At 45.6% G+C, this 16,305-nt stretch overlaps 1 long non-coding RNA gene across 1 annotated transcript; it reads left to right on the top strand.

Annotated features, from left to right (window-relative positions):
• Positions 1-1,465: 1,465 nt before the first annotated feature.
• On the top strand, positions 1,466-6,245 carry LOC112657789 (uncharacterized). Its single transcript, XR_003135295.2, has 3 exons — positions 1,466-1,579; positions 3,797-3,882; positions 5,260-6,245. It is a non-coding gene; the product is annotated as an uncharacterized LOC112657789 (long non-coding RNA).
• The last annotated feature ends 10,060 nt before the right edge of the window (positions 6,246-16,305 follow it).

Raw genomic sequence — 16,305 nt, 5'->3', positions numbered from 1 at the left:
AATCTCCTCCATTATTTTATTTGCTCTTTCACGAATTCAACTATTTGATCCTTTTGAAATGCTTTTTTTAAGTGTTACGTGCTGTAATAGGCATAGGGGATCCAAAGCTGATACCAACAGCATCCTTGCCTGGAAGGAGCCCAGAAGGGCAGGGGAGAGAGATAAATGTACAGATAATACACTGCAATAAGCCCATAAAAAAGGGGGCCTTTATCCAAACTTGGGTGAAAGAGGGATCAGAGGAGGCTTCTGGAAAAGAGTGGAGCCTGAGCCAAGCTCCAAAGGGGGAGTCGGATTTAGTGAGGAGGGAGGAGAAGGGAAAGCATTGCAGGCACAGGCAGTGGCATGTGTGAAGCCTGCTGGTGAGAGAAAGCAGAACTCCTGGGATGCCGTGAGTGGTCTCGGTAGGGCTGCAGCCGAGGCACAAGAAGGCGAGGGCCAGACAAGGCATTGGGACGTAGTCTGAAGGACAATGAGAGCTCTGGAAGGATTGATCAGAGGTGTCAGAGGGTCAGATCTGAAATCTGTGGGAGATGATTCTGGCTGAATTGCACACAGAGGGCCCAGTTAGGCTGTGGCGGTGGGAATCAGTTGGAATGCAGTGGGAAGGAGGAGGGTGGCTGAAGAGATCCAAAGATAGAATTTGTAACCGATTGGCTGTGGAGGGGCTGAAGGAAAGAATAAGACTCCTGCTTTAGGTCTGAGGAAATGGATGGATGGGGGTGCCGCTCACGATGACAAGGCATCTCAGGGAGGAGCAGGTGGGAACATCCTTTCCTCTTCTTCGGCCTTGGGAGGAGGCCTGGATCTGCTCAGTGGCTAAGAAAGAGCTGGGCAAGAGGTTTCATCTGCAGGGACTCTGAGGACCCTTTTCTTATAAAGAAGCTGCTCTTAGAAATGAGACTGCCATCGAATCCCCTTGGGAAACCTGAAGGGGTTCGGATGGCCTCTAGACACTGCCCGTGCTGGGGTGCAGAGTGAGACCACTGCCTGTGAACTAAAAGGAAGTATTTATGAGCCAACTGGGTCTCTGGACCTAGACTGGGAGTTTGAGAAGGTGACTCATGGCTTGCACTTGCTCACATGGGGCAGGTGGAACAGGTAGACGGCAGGGCTTTGGCTGGCACGCCCTGACCCCTTTCAAGGGCCAGGGAGGTGGCTGGTTCTGACTGTGGTTAGCTGGAGACCCGAGTCCTAGCTCCTTGGTCATGTAGTAAGCAGAAGAGCTACTTGAAAGAGATCACATGCATAGATTACACCAACACAGACCCTGCTTTCTCTGGAAAGCAATTTCAAAACCACTTCATTCTCCACCTGCATTTGGCTAATGGTCTGATTATAGCCACACTAATAACCTTCAAACATTCTCAGGAGCGGCCTTGGCTCTGAAAGTTACCGCCTCCCTTCCTCCTTGCCCTATTTCATGCATCTCTGGGACTGCAGTGACAACAGCTGTTTATTTCTCCCAGGGCCCGAGTTACTTGGAGGAGAGGCAGATGGCTGTGGGCTAATTCCTGAAGTGCACTTCTGGGGACCATCAGCCCCGGCTCCCAGGGTGACATCCCGCACAGGGCTACAGGTCAGGACATGAACAATTGCCATGAATATGGATGCCGAGGATGGAGACTGATTGCTTCCGTCCTGCAGGGCAAAACTGCCGCCCTAGGTGGGGATGACATTTTTGCTGAGATATAGGGTCAGGGGAAGGGTTGTCCCCTGAGTCCCAAGGCAAAATCTTTTAAGATTTAGGATCCTGGCCTCTCTGAAAAAGGTGTTACTATGCTGTCACCGAGAGGCATTTGTGTCTTCTGGACAGTCCTCCATTCAATTCTTTTCTGTTGCCCTGACAGCACCCAGTTAGTTAAGAGCCTGGATGGTTGGGGTCGCAGGAGGGTTTTTGTGATGGCTGGGAATCTGGATGGACGAGCATCAAGTTGTTGTTTTCCAATCTTAAGGAACTGGGTGTCCTGGTTCAGGAGTTGGCTGGTAGTATTTCCCCGGTTGTCCTTTGTCCCTTTCTTATAGCCCAGGTCCCATCCAGCCTCCATGGTTCAGCTCATGCCCCACCTATCTGTTCCTTGAACCCATCTCTGATGACTCCAGTCCCCACTGAGCTGACTTTTACTCTCTGAAGAGCTGCATCAGGGCTACAACATGCAGTTGGGCACATCATTACATGCTGTTTGCTTGCTCGTTGCTCTGCATGGGTCTCATCTGTGCTCTGAGACTGTGAGCACTCTGTGGTCAGAGACAGTGCCCTTTACTGTGCATTGCTGGTCTCTGGTGGCCTTTGAGTAGTGCTGAGCGACCAGCATTGTAAGGGATGAGTCTCTAGGACATCAGTGGGGCTGGATATTGTCACTGGATATCATTATCCTGGGGCTATAGGAAAGCCTACTTGAGAGAGATGCCACTGAAGACTTGTCCATATGCTTCCCTGTAGTGTCTCTGGGCATTGGGGCCAGATATTTTCTCTTCCTTCTGCCCTTCCATAGCCTCTTATCAGGTCTGTAGGATGTAGTCTGAATTGGTCTTGCTATTTGGATGACTTGCTTCCCACCTGGTGTAGCAGCCAGCCAGCATGCTGCTGTACCCTGGCCTAATTTTGATGATCTGCTAGAGATGGTACATGTGGCACATGGCAGCGATGGCCAAGGACACAAACTACCTGTTCAGAGGCCCTGTCCACTCAGGGGCTTCTATAATCCTGTGCTTTTGCCCACGTCATTTCATTTCCTAAAAGATCCCTCAGGATCCCTTTCATTAGTGTCCCCTTGACAAATGCTCACTTAACCCTTAAGCCTCAGTCCAAATATCGCCAGTCTTCCGTAGTTTCTTCCAACCTCTGGCCCCCAGAATTCCAAAATATTTTATAATTCCTTTCACTTTAGCGCTTTTCACATGAAGCCATATTCATTTATGTGCCTGTGCCCCAGCAGACTCCTGGGAACTCTTCAAGGGCGCAGACTCTGCCTTGGACGCCTTTCTATCTTTGACACTAGCCTGACACATCATGAGTGTGTAACACACACTGTGCGATGGAGTTAAGTGGATTCTGATGTTTAAGCAGAAAATGAGTGTATTTCGATAGTGCTTCAGGCTTTTGACCAGAGACACGTATGTTACTGCAAACCGTCAAGGTCAAGTTCTGTACCTCAGCTAAGGCAGAGGCAGTAAGGATGGAGTAGAGAAGAACTGAGAGGATTCAATGTCCAGTGGGGCTGGAGGCTGAAGGAGGAGCAGTCAGGGTTGGCTGCAGGCTGTTGAGACGTGAGGCCGTGTAGTATCACCAAGGGAGACAGACACTTGGGAGGAAGAGGAGGACATGGCCATGTCCCAGAAGCTAGCGAAGGTCTTCCCAAGACCTTCTTCCCAAAGAAAAACTCAGAGCATTTCCCCCCCCAAATCAGTAAAATGAGAAGCTCTCAAATGAGCAGAATGAAGTTCTAATGGGGAGGGCAGATAGATTGGTTACTTGTGTTCTGGGTTGAAGGGAGGGGTCTGAGTCAGAATCCAGGTGTAAGTGTAGCTAATTTCAACTGCTTGCTGTGGGAGCCAAGGCAGTGCAGAGGTCAAGAGTTCCAACCCCTGGAGGGACACAAGAGGCTTTTATCCTGTGCCAATTCTCAGACCACTCATAAAGTCCCTGCGCTTGCCTTGAAGGTGACACACTCCGACTTATTCCTCTTTTTAAAGTGAGATGTGATTCGGGTTTTGAAAGCAATGTCTATCTGTTACTGGGGCTGATGGCCTGGGTTAGATAGCCACTAATCTGAGCTGTTCCCCTGTCCCTCAGATCTGGAAATAGCAGCTCAGTGACATGAGGAAGTGGCTTTCTCCAATGGGGGCTGTGCTGGGCTTCTTCTAAGGACACTGGGAAACGTAAGTCACCTTTCAGACTTGAGTGGGAGGTAGTGCTTCAGATGGCACATGTACCTGGAGCTCTAGTGTCATGGGTCAGACAGGTGTGTGGTGAGAAAACACATGTCCTTGGGTGTGTTTTTATTATGTACATGGGCAAACCCACCCAGCTTTCTTCAAATTATGATGTTCTATGGTGACATTTCAGCTATTGCCTTGACATGATAAGAAATGGAGCTGTGCTAGATGTGTGAGCTTTTCAGAGGCAGGGTACAAAGGGGTCAACTATGGAAGTAGGAAGGGGAGAGAGAGAAGTAAGAGGTAAGTGCTAAAAAAAAAAAAAAAAAAAAAAAAAAAAAAGAGGTAAGTGCTAAGAGTTGGTGAATGCTACAGGAATGTAGAACCCTGGTCATGGTTACACATAGGGAACTCTGTTTCTTCTTTAAGAGATGTCCAGCATCTAGGCACAGTAGACCACCCTTAACAGATGACATTTCAAATTTTCAATATATTTGTTCAGAAAAATTTCATATAGGTATGAATTTCATATGGATATGAGTTTAGAATTTGGGGCAAGAGAAAATTATTAATAGTTTTGTCTCGAGTTAGAGACAGCATAGGGTTGTGTAATTAGTATCAATAACATCCCTGCCTGTTACAGCCCACCCCTTGGGAACATCAGTGCATGTATGCATGAAGATGACTTTAATAAACAAAATGGGGTTCGGCCTCGTGAGCCTGGAGGCCCTCTGCCAGCAGCCTGACTCTTCAGATGGCACCGATATTTCCAGAAATAAGAGGGAAGAGATCTCTGCAACAGAGGTCAATGCTGTTATAAAGCCCTTGTGTTTATTTCACCTGAAAGGCATACAGAAGGCATCTCAGAGCCTTGGGCTCTCAAACTGGGCCTCAGATTTTAAATTTGGTGTAAATTAATATTACTAATGACATTTGCATGATTTTAGAGCTCCTCTGAAGATCACTCATTCTTCCCAAAGGATAGTGGAGCAGGTTAGGAGCACTGAGGGCCTGGAAGAGGGCAGCCTTGGATCCATCATGCTGAGAACCCCAGACTGACAAATTCCTGCCCCCCCCCCAGGCTGTCTACATCCTGGGACCACAGCATGGCTCTTGTGACTGTGCTGTATCACAAAGCCGTATCATTATGGATACTCATTTTGTTGACATTTCTGCAAATAGTTCTGTTCCAAATGGTTAAAACCAACAATAGAGTTTATGCTTCAAGGTGCAGAAAACATTCTATGAAATTACAGATCTGTCCTAACCTGTCTGCTGCTTTAATGGTACACTAAAGGAAGAACCTTATTGTGTTAGATACCTAACTGCTATAAATCCTTCTGCTATCAATCGTCATCTTTGGTTTTATTTCTATTACAGATTTCAAGATGATGCCATCGATGAAGACTCTGTATGCACTCTTTTGGGGAAGAGGACAACAGGATCTCTCTTTGTTCTTGGGAACTCCGTATGTGGCAGGCTTGTGTGTGCAGGTGCCCACCTTTATGTGGCCAAACAGAGACATGTCTAAACTGGTTTTATAGGACTTGGAGGAAATGCCCTAAATAGAAAAACTGGGAGAATAAAATCTGTATTGCCTTTGTGAAAAGGAAAGCAAGAAGGTGATAGGAGAGCCACAAACAAAGGAAAATTTTCCTTAGCCCTGTTCAACAGAGACTGGAATTTGGTAAGAGCCAGTTCACCGTGAGCCCCACAGAGGGGTCTGATGACTAAAAAATTAAAAGGATGCTGTCATCAGGCTGCTTTCCTGAGAGGCAGTCTTACCAGACAGCCCTTGAAGACCAGAAGGGGGAGTTTCCAGTCATCCTTGACACTTTCTCCTAGTGGAATAGGGCAGATGAAAATGAGGTCTGAGAGCAAAAGTCATCCAGCCTGGGGTTCAGCTCTATGCAGAGCACCAGACACAGCTTCGGCTTCCAAATGGGACTGGCTTTTATTTCTAGAACTGATAGAGGTGGCGGAGAAAGTTTCATCCCAGACGCACATCTGAGGGCAATCTGGTTGAAGCTGGAAGCAGGCATGCCCATCCTTTCCTACTGCTGTCTTTAGGCCACTAACCCCTGAACTCTGCCCAGGAGCCCTTCTCCATCTGGAGGGATGTTGGCTGGTGGTCCATCCTCTCCTCATCCTCAGTCCCCCATCTATGGATCTCCAGGTCATCTCTCTATATATTCCCCTAGGGTAAGAGGCTCCATATTGCCAGCCTCTCCATATTCTCCACCCTCTATGCTCTTCCTCCATTCTGCCTCCTGCTGTCATCCCCAGAGGCCTCAACATCCACTGGGACGACCCTTACCTCCTGTACTGTGGCCTGCCTGTTCCTTTCAAGTTCCACCACCCCATGACCAGACCTAAAATTGCTCTACCTTTGAAATAATAAATGCCCTTAAAAACACCACCTCTTATCTTTTCCCTTCCTTCACTGCCTTTATTCTCAGGAAGACTGCTCCTAGTCGACTAGCTCTGTCCTCATGCCCCTTGGACCAGATTTTAGGTCTATTGACCCTACAGTATTCCTCTATCCTGATTTGAATCCTCTGAAACATCCTGTACTCACCTCTCCCTGTCCAACCCCCATATTTGTTGAGTTACCATGGGGCCTTATATTTTCCCCCAGCATCCTGTGAGTCTGTCCCCTCTCTGCAACCTCACTGCCGGGCCCTGACCTAGTTTGAGCCATCATGATGTCTCTCTTTGGTCTGTAGCTCTGATCTTTCTTCCTTCACCCTCACTGCAGGCCTCCACACTCTGCATGCTCCAGCTGTGGGGACCACTCACTGCTCCCTAAACAGGCCAGAAATTTTCATGCCACCCTCTTCCTGTCTTCTGCCTATGTAGAATTAGTTTCCCCTAGCCATATGTGTTTTATGTGTACCTGTGTGCCTCTGCCCTCTGTCCCAGTTGGTTGGTTACATATCTGTGTCTTCTACTAGAAAGTGTGGTCTTTGAGGACAAGGACTACTTTTACTCAACTGTATAAGCTTTGCAGTGAGCACAACACCTGTCACATGGCCAATTTCCATAAATAGTTATAGACTTATATTTTCCAGGATGTGTCTTCCATTAGAACTGCCCCCTGGGTCATTTGTCAGGTCAGCTATCAAATTCTGCCTCATTCCCATCTATCTTCTTTGGGGGAGATGCACTCCTGCCTTCCTCTGTGGCGCCAGCTGCTGGGTGGTCTTTCCTGTTCTGCCATAACATGAGGCTGGATTGTGGAGGGGGTTGAAGGGGCAGCAGGGAACTGGTGAAAGGCACAGAACACTGTGTGAGTGAACTGGCATAAGTTCTGTGGGCTTGCCAGCTGGCATCATGTGGGAGAGCCAAAGGGAAAGTTGGTTCTCTCCAGCCCGAAGCTCAGACTCCTGAGTGCAGTCACGAGTCTTAGTGCGAAAGCCTGAGGAGTGACAAATATCAAGGTCACCTCTGCTTTATGCCTGACCAGGGAGGGAGGGGCCTTGTGGATGTTGTGTGTGTGTGTTCCTGTGTGTGGATGTTGCCAGCCACTGAGCATGTCCAGAGAGCTAATAACATGCCTCCACGGTGGAACTAGAGGAAGAGCCACTGATCCAATTTGAAATTTACTGTTTGGTTTGATCCCAATGTTTTTCCCTTTGTTTCTGGCCTGATGCATTTATCTGTAGGCTCAGTGGGTTCATGATGGCAAAGTCTTGCATGCATAGAAGCACTTAACTACTCGATAGATTGGCTCATAGTCGCATGTGTGTGTGTGTACGTTTGTGTGTGTGCATGCATACATGGAGCATCCTTAATCCCTCCAGTGAGAGGCCTTTCTTCCGGAAGAGGAACCCAGGATTGGTTGCTTTGTGAGGGTGACAAACAGAGAACCAATAAAGGGGGTTCTAATTGGTTTAAAGAAATTCTGAGTATAGCCAGTCACATAGGCCTTTACCTAACTTTGGTTGGAGAAGTGGATAGGAGTTAACATGTCTTTTCTGAACTTCAATCAAACCCTCTTCCCATACAGTTCTCAGGCTGAAAGACCCACAGGAAGCATCTAGTCCAGTGGAGCACATCTGACTGTGTTGTCAGAATCATCTAGCATTACGTTTTCTCCAGTTTTATTGAGATTTAATTAACATATTACATTGTATTAGTTTTAGGTGTACAACATAATGATTTGATATATGTATATATTGTGAAATGACCACCACAGTAAGTTTGGTTACTGTCTTAGCACTTTCAAATATACAGTACAGTATTGTTAACTGTGGTCTCCATGCTGTACGGTAGATCCCCAGAATTTATTTTCCTATAACTGGAAGTTTGTACCTTTGACCACTTTCATCCATTTCCCCCATCCCCCATCCCTGCCCCTGGCAACCACCAATCTGTTCTCTGTTTCTGTGAGTTTGGTTTTTGTAGATTCCATATATAAGTGAGATCATACAATATTTGTCCTTTCTGTTGACTTATTCCACTTAGCATAATATCTTCAAGGTCCATCCATGTTTTCTCAAATGGCAAGATTTTCTTCTTTTAAATGGCTGAATAATATTTCATATGTATTTTATTTATTATGCTATTATTATTTATTATATATATTCCTTTCTTTCCACATTCTTTATCTTTTCACCTGTTAATGGGCACCTAGATTGTTTCCATGTCTTGGCTATTGTGGATAATGCTGCAATGAACATGGAGATGCAGATGTCTCTTTGAGACAATTATTTCATTTTCTTTGGATATATACCCTCAAGTGGAATTGCTGGATCATATAAGTGTTCTATATTCAAATTTTTTAAAATTTTTATTTATTTATGATAGTCACAGAGAGAGAAAGAGAGAGAGGCAGAGACACAGGCAGAGGGAGAAGCAGGCTCCATGCACCGGGAGCCCGATGTGGGATTCGATCCCGGGTCTCCAGGATTGCGCCCTGGGCCAAAGGCAGGCGCCAAACTGCTGCGCCACCCAGGGATCCCCTCTATATTCAATTTTTGAGGTAGATCTATATGGTTTTCTAGTGGCTACACAATTTGCATTCCCACCAACAGTGGATAGGGGTTCCTTTTTCTCCACATCCTCACAGATATTTGTTTTCTCTTAACTTTTTGATAATAGCTATTCTAGCAGATGTGAGCTGATTTCTCACCGTGGTTCTGATTTGCATTTCCCTATGTTTAGTGATGTTGAGCACCTTTTCATGTACTTGTTGGCCGTTTGTATATTTTCTTTTGAATAATGTCTGTTTAATTCCTCTGTCCATTTTTAAATTGAGTTGTTTGTTTTTTTGTTATTGAGTTGCATGTGTTCTGTTTTTTTTTTTTTTTTACAATTTTATTTATTTATTCATGAGAGACACACAGAGAGAGGCAGAGACACAGACAGAGGGAGAAGTAGGCTCCTCGAAAGGAGCCTGATATGGGACTCGATCTCAGGACCACAGGATCACAATCAGAGCTGAAGGCAGACACCCAACCGCTGAGCTACCCAGGCATCCCACATGTGTTCTTTATATATTTTGAATACTAACCTCTTATCAGCTATGTGATTTGCAAATATCTTCTCCCGTTCAGTAGGTTGCCTTTTCATTTTATTGATGGTTTTCTTTGCTGTGTAGATAGGATTACTTACTAAAAATGAAGATTCCTGAGGTCCTGCTCAAACCCCCTGATTTGGAACCTCTGGAGGTGGGGCTTGGCATTCTTTATTTTCAACATTTTCTCTGGGTGCTTGGGGTATCATAAGCTGCCTAAGGACACTCAGCTAATGGTCGCTGATCCAAGACTAGAACCTGAGTCTTCTGACTCCATCAAGGGCATTTCCTCTTACAGCTTGAATGTCCCTAGGGCTTAAAGCTTTGGGAAACACGGCTCATATTGGATGCAGGGGAGTGTGTTGAGTGGATCTCTTATCCAACAGACCACTAATCCACCTAATTTAATTAGTTCCTTCCATGGCAGGGCTTCAGGGCTTGAATTCCCAGAGCAGGCAGAGACGGTTGAAATAGACCACTTGCTCTGGGATGACCTAGTACCTGCTGACCCTGTCTTTACCACTAGGTAGGATTTCAAAGTCCTCTGTGTCTACTTCCACCCATGCTCTCTGGGGACCAGCAACCTAGAAAAACAGGCTTGGATTTCTTTCTGGTCTATAGCTGTTTCATCTCCCTCCCCTCCTCCCTCCCTCCTTCCTTTCCTCCTCCTCTTTGTCCTCCTTTCATCCCTCCTCTCTTCCCTCCTCCTCCTCCTTCTCTCCCATTCTCTCTCTCTCTCTCCTTTACTGGGATATGATTTAGATATGATATAATTTACTTACTTAAAGTGTACAGGCCAATGGTATTTAGTAGATTCATAACGTAGTGCAACATTACCAAAATCAATTTTAGAACATTTTCATCACCCCTGAAAAAATCCCATAGCGATTATCAATGACTTTTCTGTCCCCTCTTCTGGCCCACACTACCTAGCCCAAGGCAATCACTAATCCACTTTCCGTATCTATAGATTGGCATTTTCTGGACATTGCAAATAAATAGAATCATACAGTATATGGTCTTTTGTGACTAGCTTCTTCCACTTAGTATGTTTTCAAGGCTCATCTATGTTGTATTACGGATCAGTACTTTGTACTCTTTATGGCCAAGTAATATTCCATTGTATGGATATATCATATTTTCTTTTTTTTATATATTTTCTTATACATTTATCAGTTGACAGACATTTGGATTATTTCTATTTTTTGGTTAGTAAAAATAATGCTATAAATATTAATGTCCAAATTTTCGTATGGTCACGTTTTCCTTTTTTCTGGATGTATACCTAGGAGTGGAATAGCTGGGTTATCTGGCAATTCTGTGTTTAACTTTTCAAAGAAATGCCAAAATATTTTCCAAAGTTCTGAAATGGCTCACCATTTCAGATCCCTACCAGCAGTGTATGAGAACTCCAGTTTCTCCACATCCTCACCAACACTTGTTATTACCTGTCTCTTTGGTTATAGTCTACCTAGTGGGTGTGAAGTGGTATCTCACATGTGTGTGTGTTTTTAAAAGATTTTATTTATTTATTCATGAGAGACACACACAGAGAGGGACAGAGACATAGGTAGAGGGAAAAGCAGACTCCCTATGGGGAGCCTGATGCAGACTTTCTCCCAGGACCCCAGGATCCCGACCTGAGTCAAAGGCAGATCCCCAACCACTGAGCCATCCAGGTGCCCCTCATTGTATTTTTGATTTGCATTTTCCTGATTGTTTGTGGTATTGAGCATCTTTTCATGTGTTTGTTGACCATATTTTCTTTGAAGAAATGTTTATATACATCCTTTGCCCATTTTTAACGTGTGTTGTCTTTTTATTACTGAGTTTTAAGAGATATATACTATAGGTAGAAGTACTTGTCAGTTGTATAATACTCATATATTTTCTTCCAATCTAAGGATTGTCTTTTCACTTTCTTGATGGTATTCTTTGAAGCACAAATTTTTTGATTTTGATGAAGCCCAATTTCCTTGTTATTGTTTGTATTTTTGGTGTTATATATAAGGAAATATTGCCTATTCCAACGTCATGATTTGTGTGTATATTTTCTTCTAAGAATTCCATAGTAGTAGTATCTTTGATCCACTTTGAATTCATTTTTATATGATGTGGTGCAGGGGCCCAACTTCATTCGTTACCTTTATTTAGTTGTTCTAGTACCATTTGTTGAAAAGACAATTCTTTCCCCCATTGAATTGTTTTGATACTCTTGTTAAAGATCAATTGACCATAAATGTATAGATTTATTCTTGAGACTCTTAATTCTATTCCATTGACCCACATGTCTATCCTTATACCAGTAACACACTGTATTAATTATTGTAGCTTTATAGTAAGCTTTGAAATTGGGTACATTCACTTTCTGGGTCTACTTTCCAACACAAATGGCAAAGGCTAGGATGTAGCTTGAGTGGAAGGGCCTGAGTAGATGGGTTGAGGGCATGTAAGGAGAGATTGGTCTATGAGAAGCACAAGGGATCAAGATTCTGGAGGCCTAGTTTTTAAATCTATAGCCCTGCATACCCTTATGTAAGTCACTTCATATTTCTGGGCCTCTGTTTCCTTTTCTCTAGAATGAAGAGCCTGGGCTGATTGATTATTAAAGGAATTTTTAATTCGAATAGTCTGGAGGCATGGGAGACTCAGTTTCTATAGACAAAATCTATCCCAGGACCCCCTGATGTTATGACCAAGTGTTCATTAGACATTCATTCATCTGGAATTTAGGTATGAGACAGGAAATGTACAAGATGATTCTAGATTCTCTTGCCATGTCACATAGTAACAAAACTGTCAAAGACCTCCAAGGTTGTATCTAAAGGACTCAGGAGCCAACTTGAAGAGGCTCTTTACTGGCTCAAAATGGGACACTTTGGATACCAATAAAGATAATAAATGTGATAGATTGAAATACTTCAAATACATTTAAATTCATGAATTTATAATGATGCTTAAAAACCTTCAATTATTTGGAACTTTTGGATTTTGAGATCTCTAAACAGGAGAGCCCCATATCATTTCTTCCTCATAGCCTGGGTTTCATGGCTGTACCACTCTACCCTAGATCCCTAAGTCCCTGGGGTCTGTTCCAGCACTTTGCTTCCAGGTAGCTTATCACTTCATTATTCTGTGCTAATCTATTTGGAAAAGGATTGGGAAAGCCCCAGAGTTATTGGTAGTGGTCTACAAAGCACTACTTGCTAACTGAATAAATAAAGATTCACTCTGATATGCACCATTGCTTTCCTTCGCTTCCAAGTAAGCTTCTGGTAGATGAATAATCATGCATTCTCTTCAGTGTGCAGGTTCTGTCATCATGTGCTTTCTCAGACAGGAGCGCATGGATTTTGGGGGTGTAAAAATGACTTTTTTACTGAAGAAATTGTGGCTGACAAGCCTGTGGGGTGGCTGGTAGTGGGGACCTGGACTCCAGGCCCTGCTCTTCCACCTCTTCTTTGCCTCCCCACTCGGGGCCTGTTTCTTTATGTTTAAAAACAAAACATCAAGGAATGTTCTACTGATATATGCAACAAGGTGCATTGTGCTAAGCAAGAAAAGCTAGACTCAAAAGGCCACATACTGGATGATTCCTATTATGTGGCTTTCTGAAAAAGGCAGAACTATGGGGTCAGAAAACAGATCAATAGTTGTCAGAAGCAAGCGACTGAGGAGAAGAGATTAACTAGAAGGAGCCACAAGGGAACTTTTGGGGGTGATAGACTTTCTATGTTGATTTTTGATGGTGTTACATCACTGTGTCGGTTGGTCAAAATTTATAATGCTGTATCTAAAAAGAGTGAATTTTACTGTGTGTAAATTATACTTCAATAAACACAAAACTGTGGGGCACCTGGGTGGCTCAGTCAGTTAAGCCTCTGCCTTTAGCTCAGGTCATGATCCTGGGGTCCTGGATCGAGCCTCACACTGGGGTCCCTGATCAGCAGGGAGTCGCTTCTCTCTCTCCCTCTGCCTGCTACTCACTCATGCTCTTTCTTTCTCTCAAATAAATAAAATCTTTTTAAAACACCACAAAAATGTGAAACAAGCGTGCGCGCAAACACACACACACTCAAACACATTCACTATGTAACTTGAAACTCTCTAAGGTCCCTCTCAGTGCCAGGATTCACTGGTTCTCCACCAGACATACGGTCATGGGCAGGGCAGCAAGAAGAGATGCCCTGGGCCTCATCTCATTTTGAAACTTCCCTTCCCTGATTTTTTTTTTTTTTTTTTTTTTTTACCCTTCCCCAACTCAAAACAGTCTTTCTGTGATGTAATGGGCAAAGGAGGAAAAACAGGCTTCTTTCATCTGGCTGGCCATTTCAGGAACAAGGCCAGTCCCTCCATGGACATACACATGTCTGTGTGCGTGATGAACGTTCTCAGAGGGCAGGCCTTGCCCAGCTGCTTGTCCTAGGTCTGAGGTCTGAATCATTGGCCTAAAATGGACTATTTCTGAACAACAGCTCAGAATTCAAATCCCAATGAAACAGCCACGGTGGCCTGTCAGATGGGTGGGAATCTAGATGGAGAATGTGGACTTCTGCTTCCATTTTCCTTTTTTTTTTTTTTCTGCTTCCATTTCCATCCAGGGTGTGAAGGAGGAAACTCCCCCTCGCCGCCCTCGGCCCTCTGCTCTGCTATTTACTGAGGCCTAATGTGGAATTGCTGAGACCATCAAGTGACACACAGCGAAGTCCCAGGTAGGAAAAGGAGACCAAGGGGCTTCACACAGGCAGGTCTAGATGCTCCCTGCACAGGCAAATAAGCCATGGCCTCCCTGCCGGCAGGAAGAGCCAACTTTCCATTTGTCTGTCGGTCCGTCCAGGGCCAGGCTGCAGGGAAAGCTGCCTAGGAGGGATTTGCTAACATACCCCACTCTCACCACCTCTCCGTGCCTCTCTCAGATGTAGCAATAACTAATGCCAGATCCTGTTTCATGGGCACTTACTATGTGCCAGGCACGTATCATTCATGACAACCATAACATTTTAAAATTCTTGTCCCTGTTTTACAAATGAAGGAACTAACACTCCAACCAAGGCTGTGTGTCTCAGCCTCGCAATCAGGGGCTCTTTCTCTCTTTTTTTTTTTTTTTTTGAAGATTTTATTTATTTATTCATGAGAGACACACAGAGAGAGGCAGAGACACAGGCAGAGGGAGAAGCAGGCTCCCTGTGGGGAGTCTGATGTGGGACTTGATCCCAGGACCCCAGGATCATGCCCTGAGCTGAAAGCAGACACTCAACCACTGAGCTACCCAGGTGTCCCTTTCTCTCTTTTGTCCACTGAAATAAGCCAGACTCTGGGAGCATAGAGCCTAGGCTTTAAGGGAGCAGGAGCATAACAGCTCTGTTCTGGAAGGAGCTCATGCCAAGCTGCATCCCCCACCTCGAGCCCCTTCAGAACAAGTGAGGCCCTGTAGCTTCTCCTTGGCCAGGAAGCCATGCCCCTCTGTGTATGGGTTCAAGGGTAGCCCCCGTAACCCCACTGTGGGTGTTGAAGGGCTGGGCATAGGGAAGGGGGCCCAGCTCACGAATTGCAAGTCCCAGTAAGGGAAGCCAGGAGATCACGTGGGCACTCTCTGCTCCAGAAGGCAGGTTGAGGGAAAGCATGCCATCAGAACTCTGTGGCCCAGCAGGGGACATGCCCCTCAGAGGGCCTCCTGGTTGCTTCTCCAAGCCACAGAGTTTAGAGGCTGCCGCATCCCAGAAAATGTCCTAAGAGATGCCCTAATAACCCCCTGGGAGCTGAGACTAATGAGCAATTGGATGCTGGCACCACGGGAAGGAATAGCCTCATGCCCTTTGCATCAGAAGCCTCGGAAAGGGGGTGGCGGAGAGAGGATTACACAGGCATTCCTAGGTGGGCACAGCTTTTAGTGGTATAACTGGCAGCTCAAATGCCCCCTCCACCCTGAACCTGAGCAGATCTCTGCTCTCAGTGGTTAGTAGGATACATAGACAGAGGTCACTTATTAAAGGAAGATTCTGGAAATAAGCTAACGGCTCTGCTGGGTAGGAGGAGTTCTGAGTTCCTTGGGGGTGGTGGCCTTGATCATAGAGGACAGGGAAGCAAGGCTTTTTTATGGTGGGCCAAGACCTGACAGTGGGATATACCACAGACTTGACAATTCAGGCACTGTGGCTGGTGTGGGCTCTGGGAGGTAGCCCAGGGAGTGGGAGACAGGCTTGTTCCCATGCACAGGTGCCCAAAAACCCATTCCCATGCCTCTCAGATCACTGCTACTTCCAGAAGTGAAGTTTCTGCCACTGAAGCAAGCTGCTAGGTACCTGCCTTATTTTTAATAGAGAGGATTGCAGCACTGTGTGGCTCCTTTTTACCTCATTCTTGTCCTCCTCTCGTCAACCTGACTTCCAGGCATTCAGAGCCCCGCTGCTTCAGTGTTAGTGGGAGGTGGGATTGTCTGTCGCTCAGGAAACCAAGGCTCCCTGTGAGGAGCACCATCTGTATGCAGCAGACTTCAATCTTGGGACTTTATTTAAGGGCAGCGGAGTGCAGTCTGGACACTGCTGGCATTCATCAGGCCACCGGGTTTTGTGGCTGAGCACAAACAAGGGGGCATAGAGGCCAAGCAGCCAGGGAGAACTTGGGAGAATCAGGGGCTCTAGCCTTCTGGTGACACCATTGTTCCACCCTACCAGGATGTCCCCCACCCCAGAGATCTGACTTCCCAGAGCTTTTCTGCTAGGGAGTGAGGGGGGGGTGGGAAACAGACTGTGTGTGTGTGTGTATGTGTGTGTGTGTGTGTGTGTGTGTGTGTGTGTGATAATGGGGCTGGGTGGGGAGCAGAGAAGGAAGAGAGGTAGTACATTTTTTTTTTCTAGAGGCCAATCCTGCCCAATAAACCCCCAAACCAAGTAGCCACACAGAGTTAG

This window comes from Canis lupus, chromosome 8, assembly GCF_003254725.2.
Source record: "Canis lupus dingo isolate Sandy chromosome 8, ASM325472v2, whole genome shotgun sequence".
NCBI classification, from domain to species: domain Eukaryota; kingdom Metazoa; phylum Chordata; class Mammalia; order Carnivora; family Canidae; genus Canis; species Canis lupus.
This window is presented reverse-complemented; position numbering and strand designations above follow the sequence as displayed.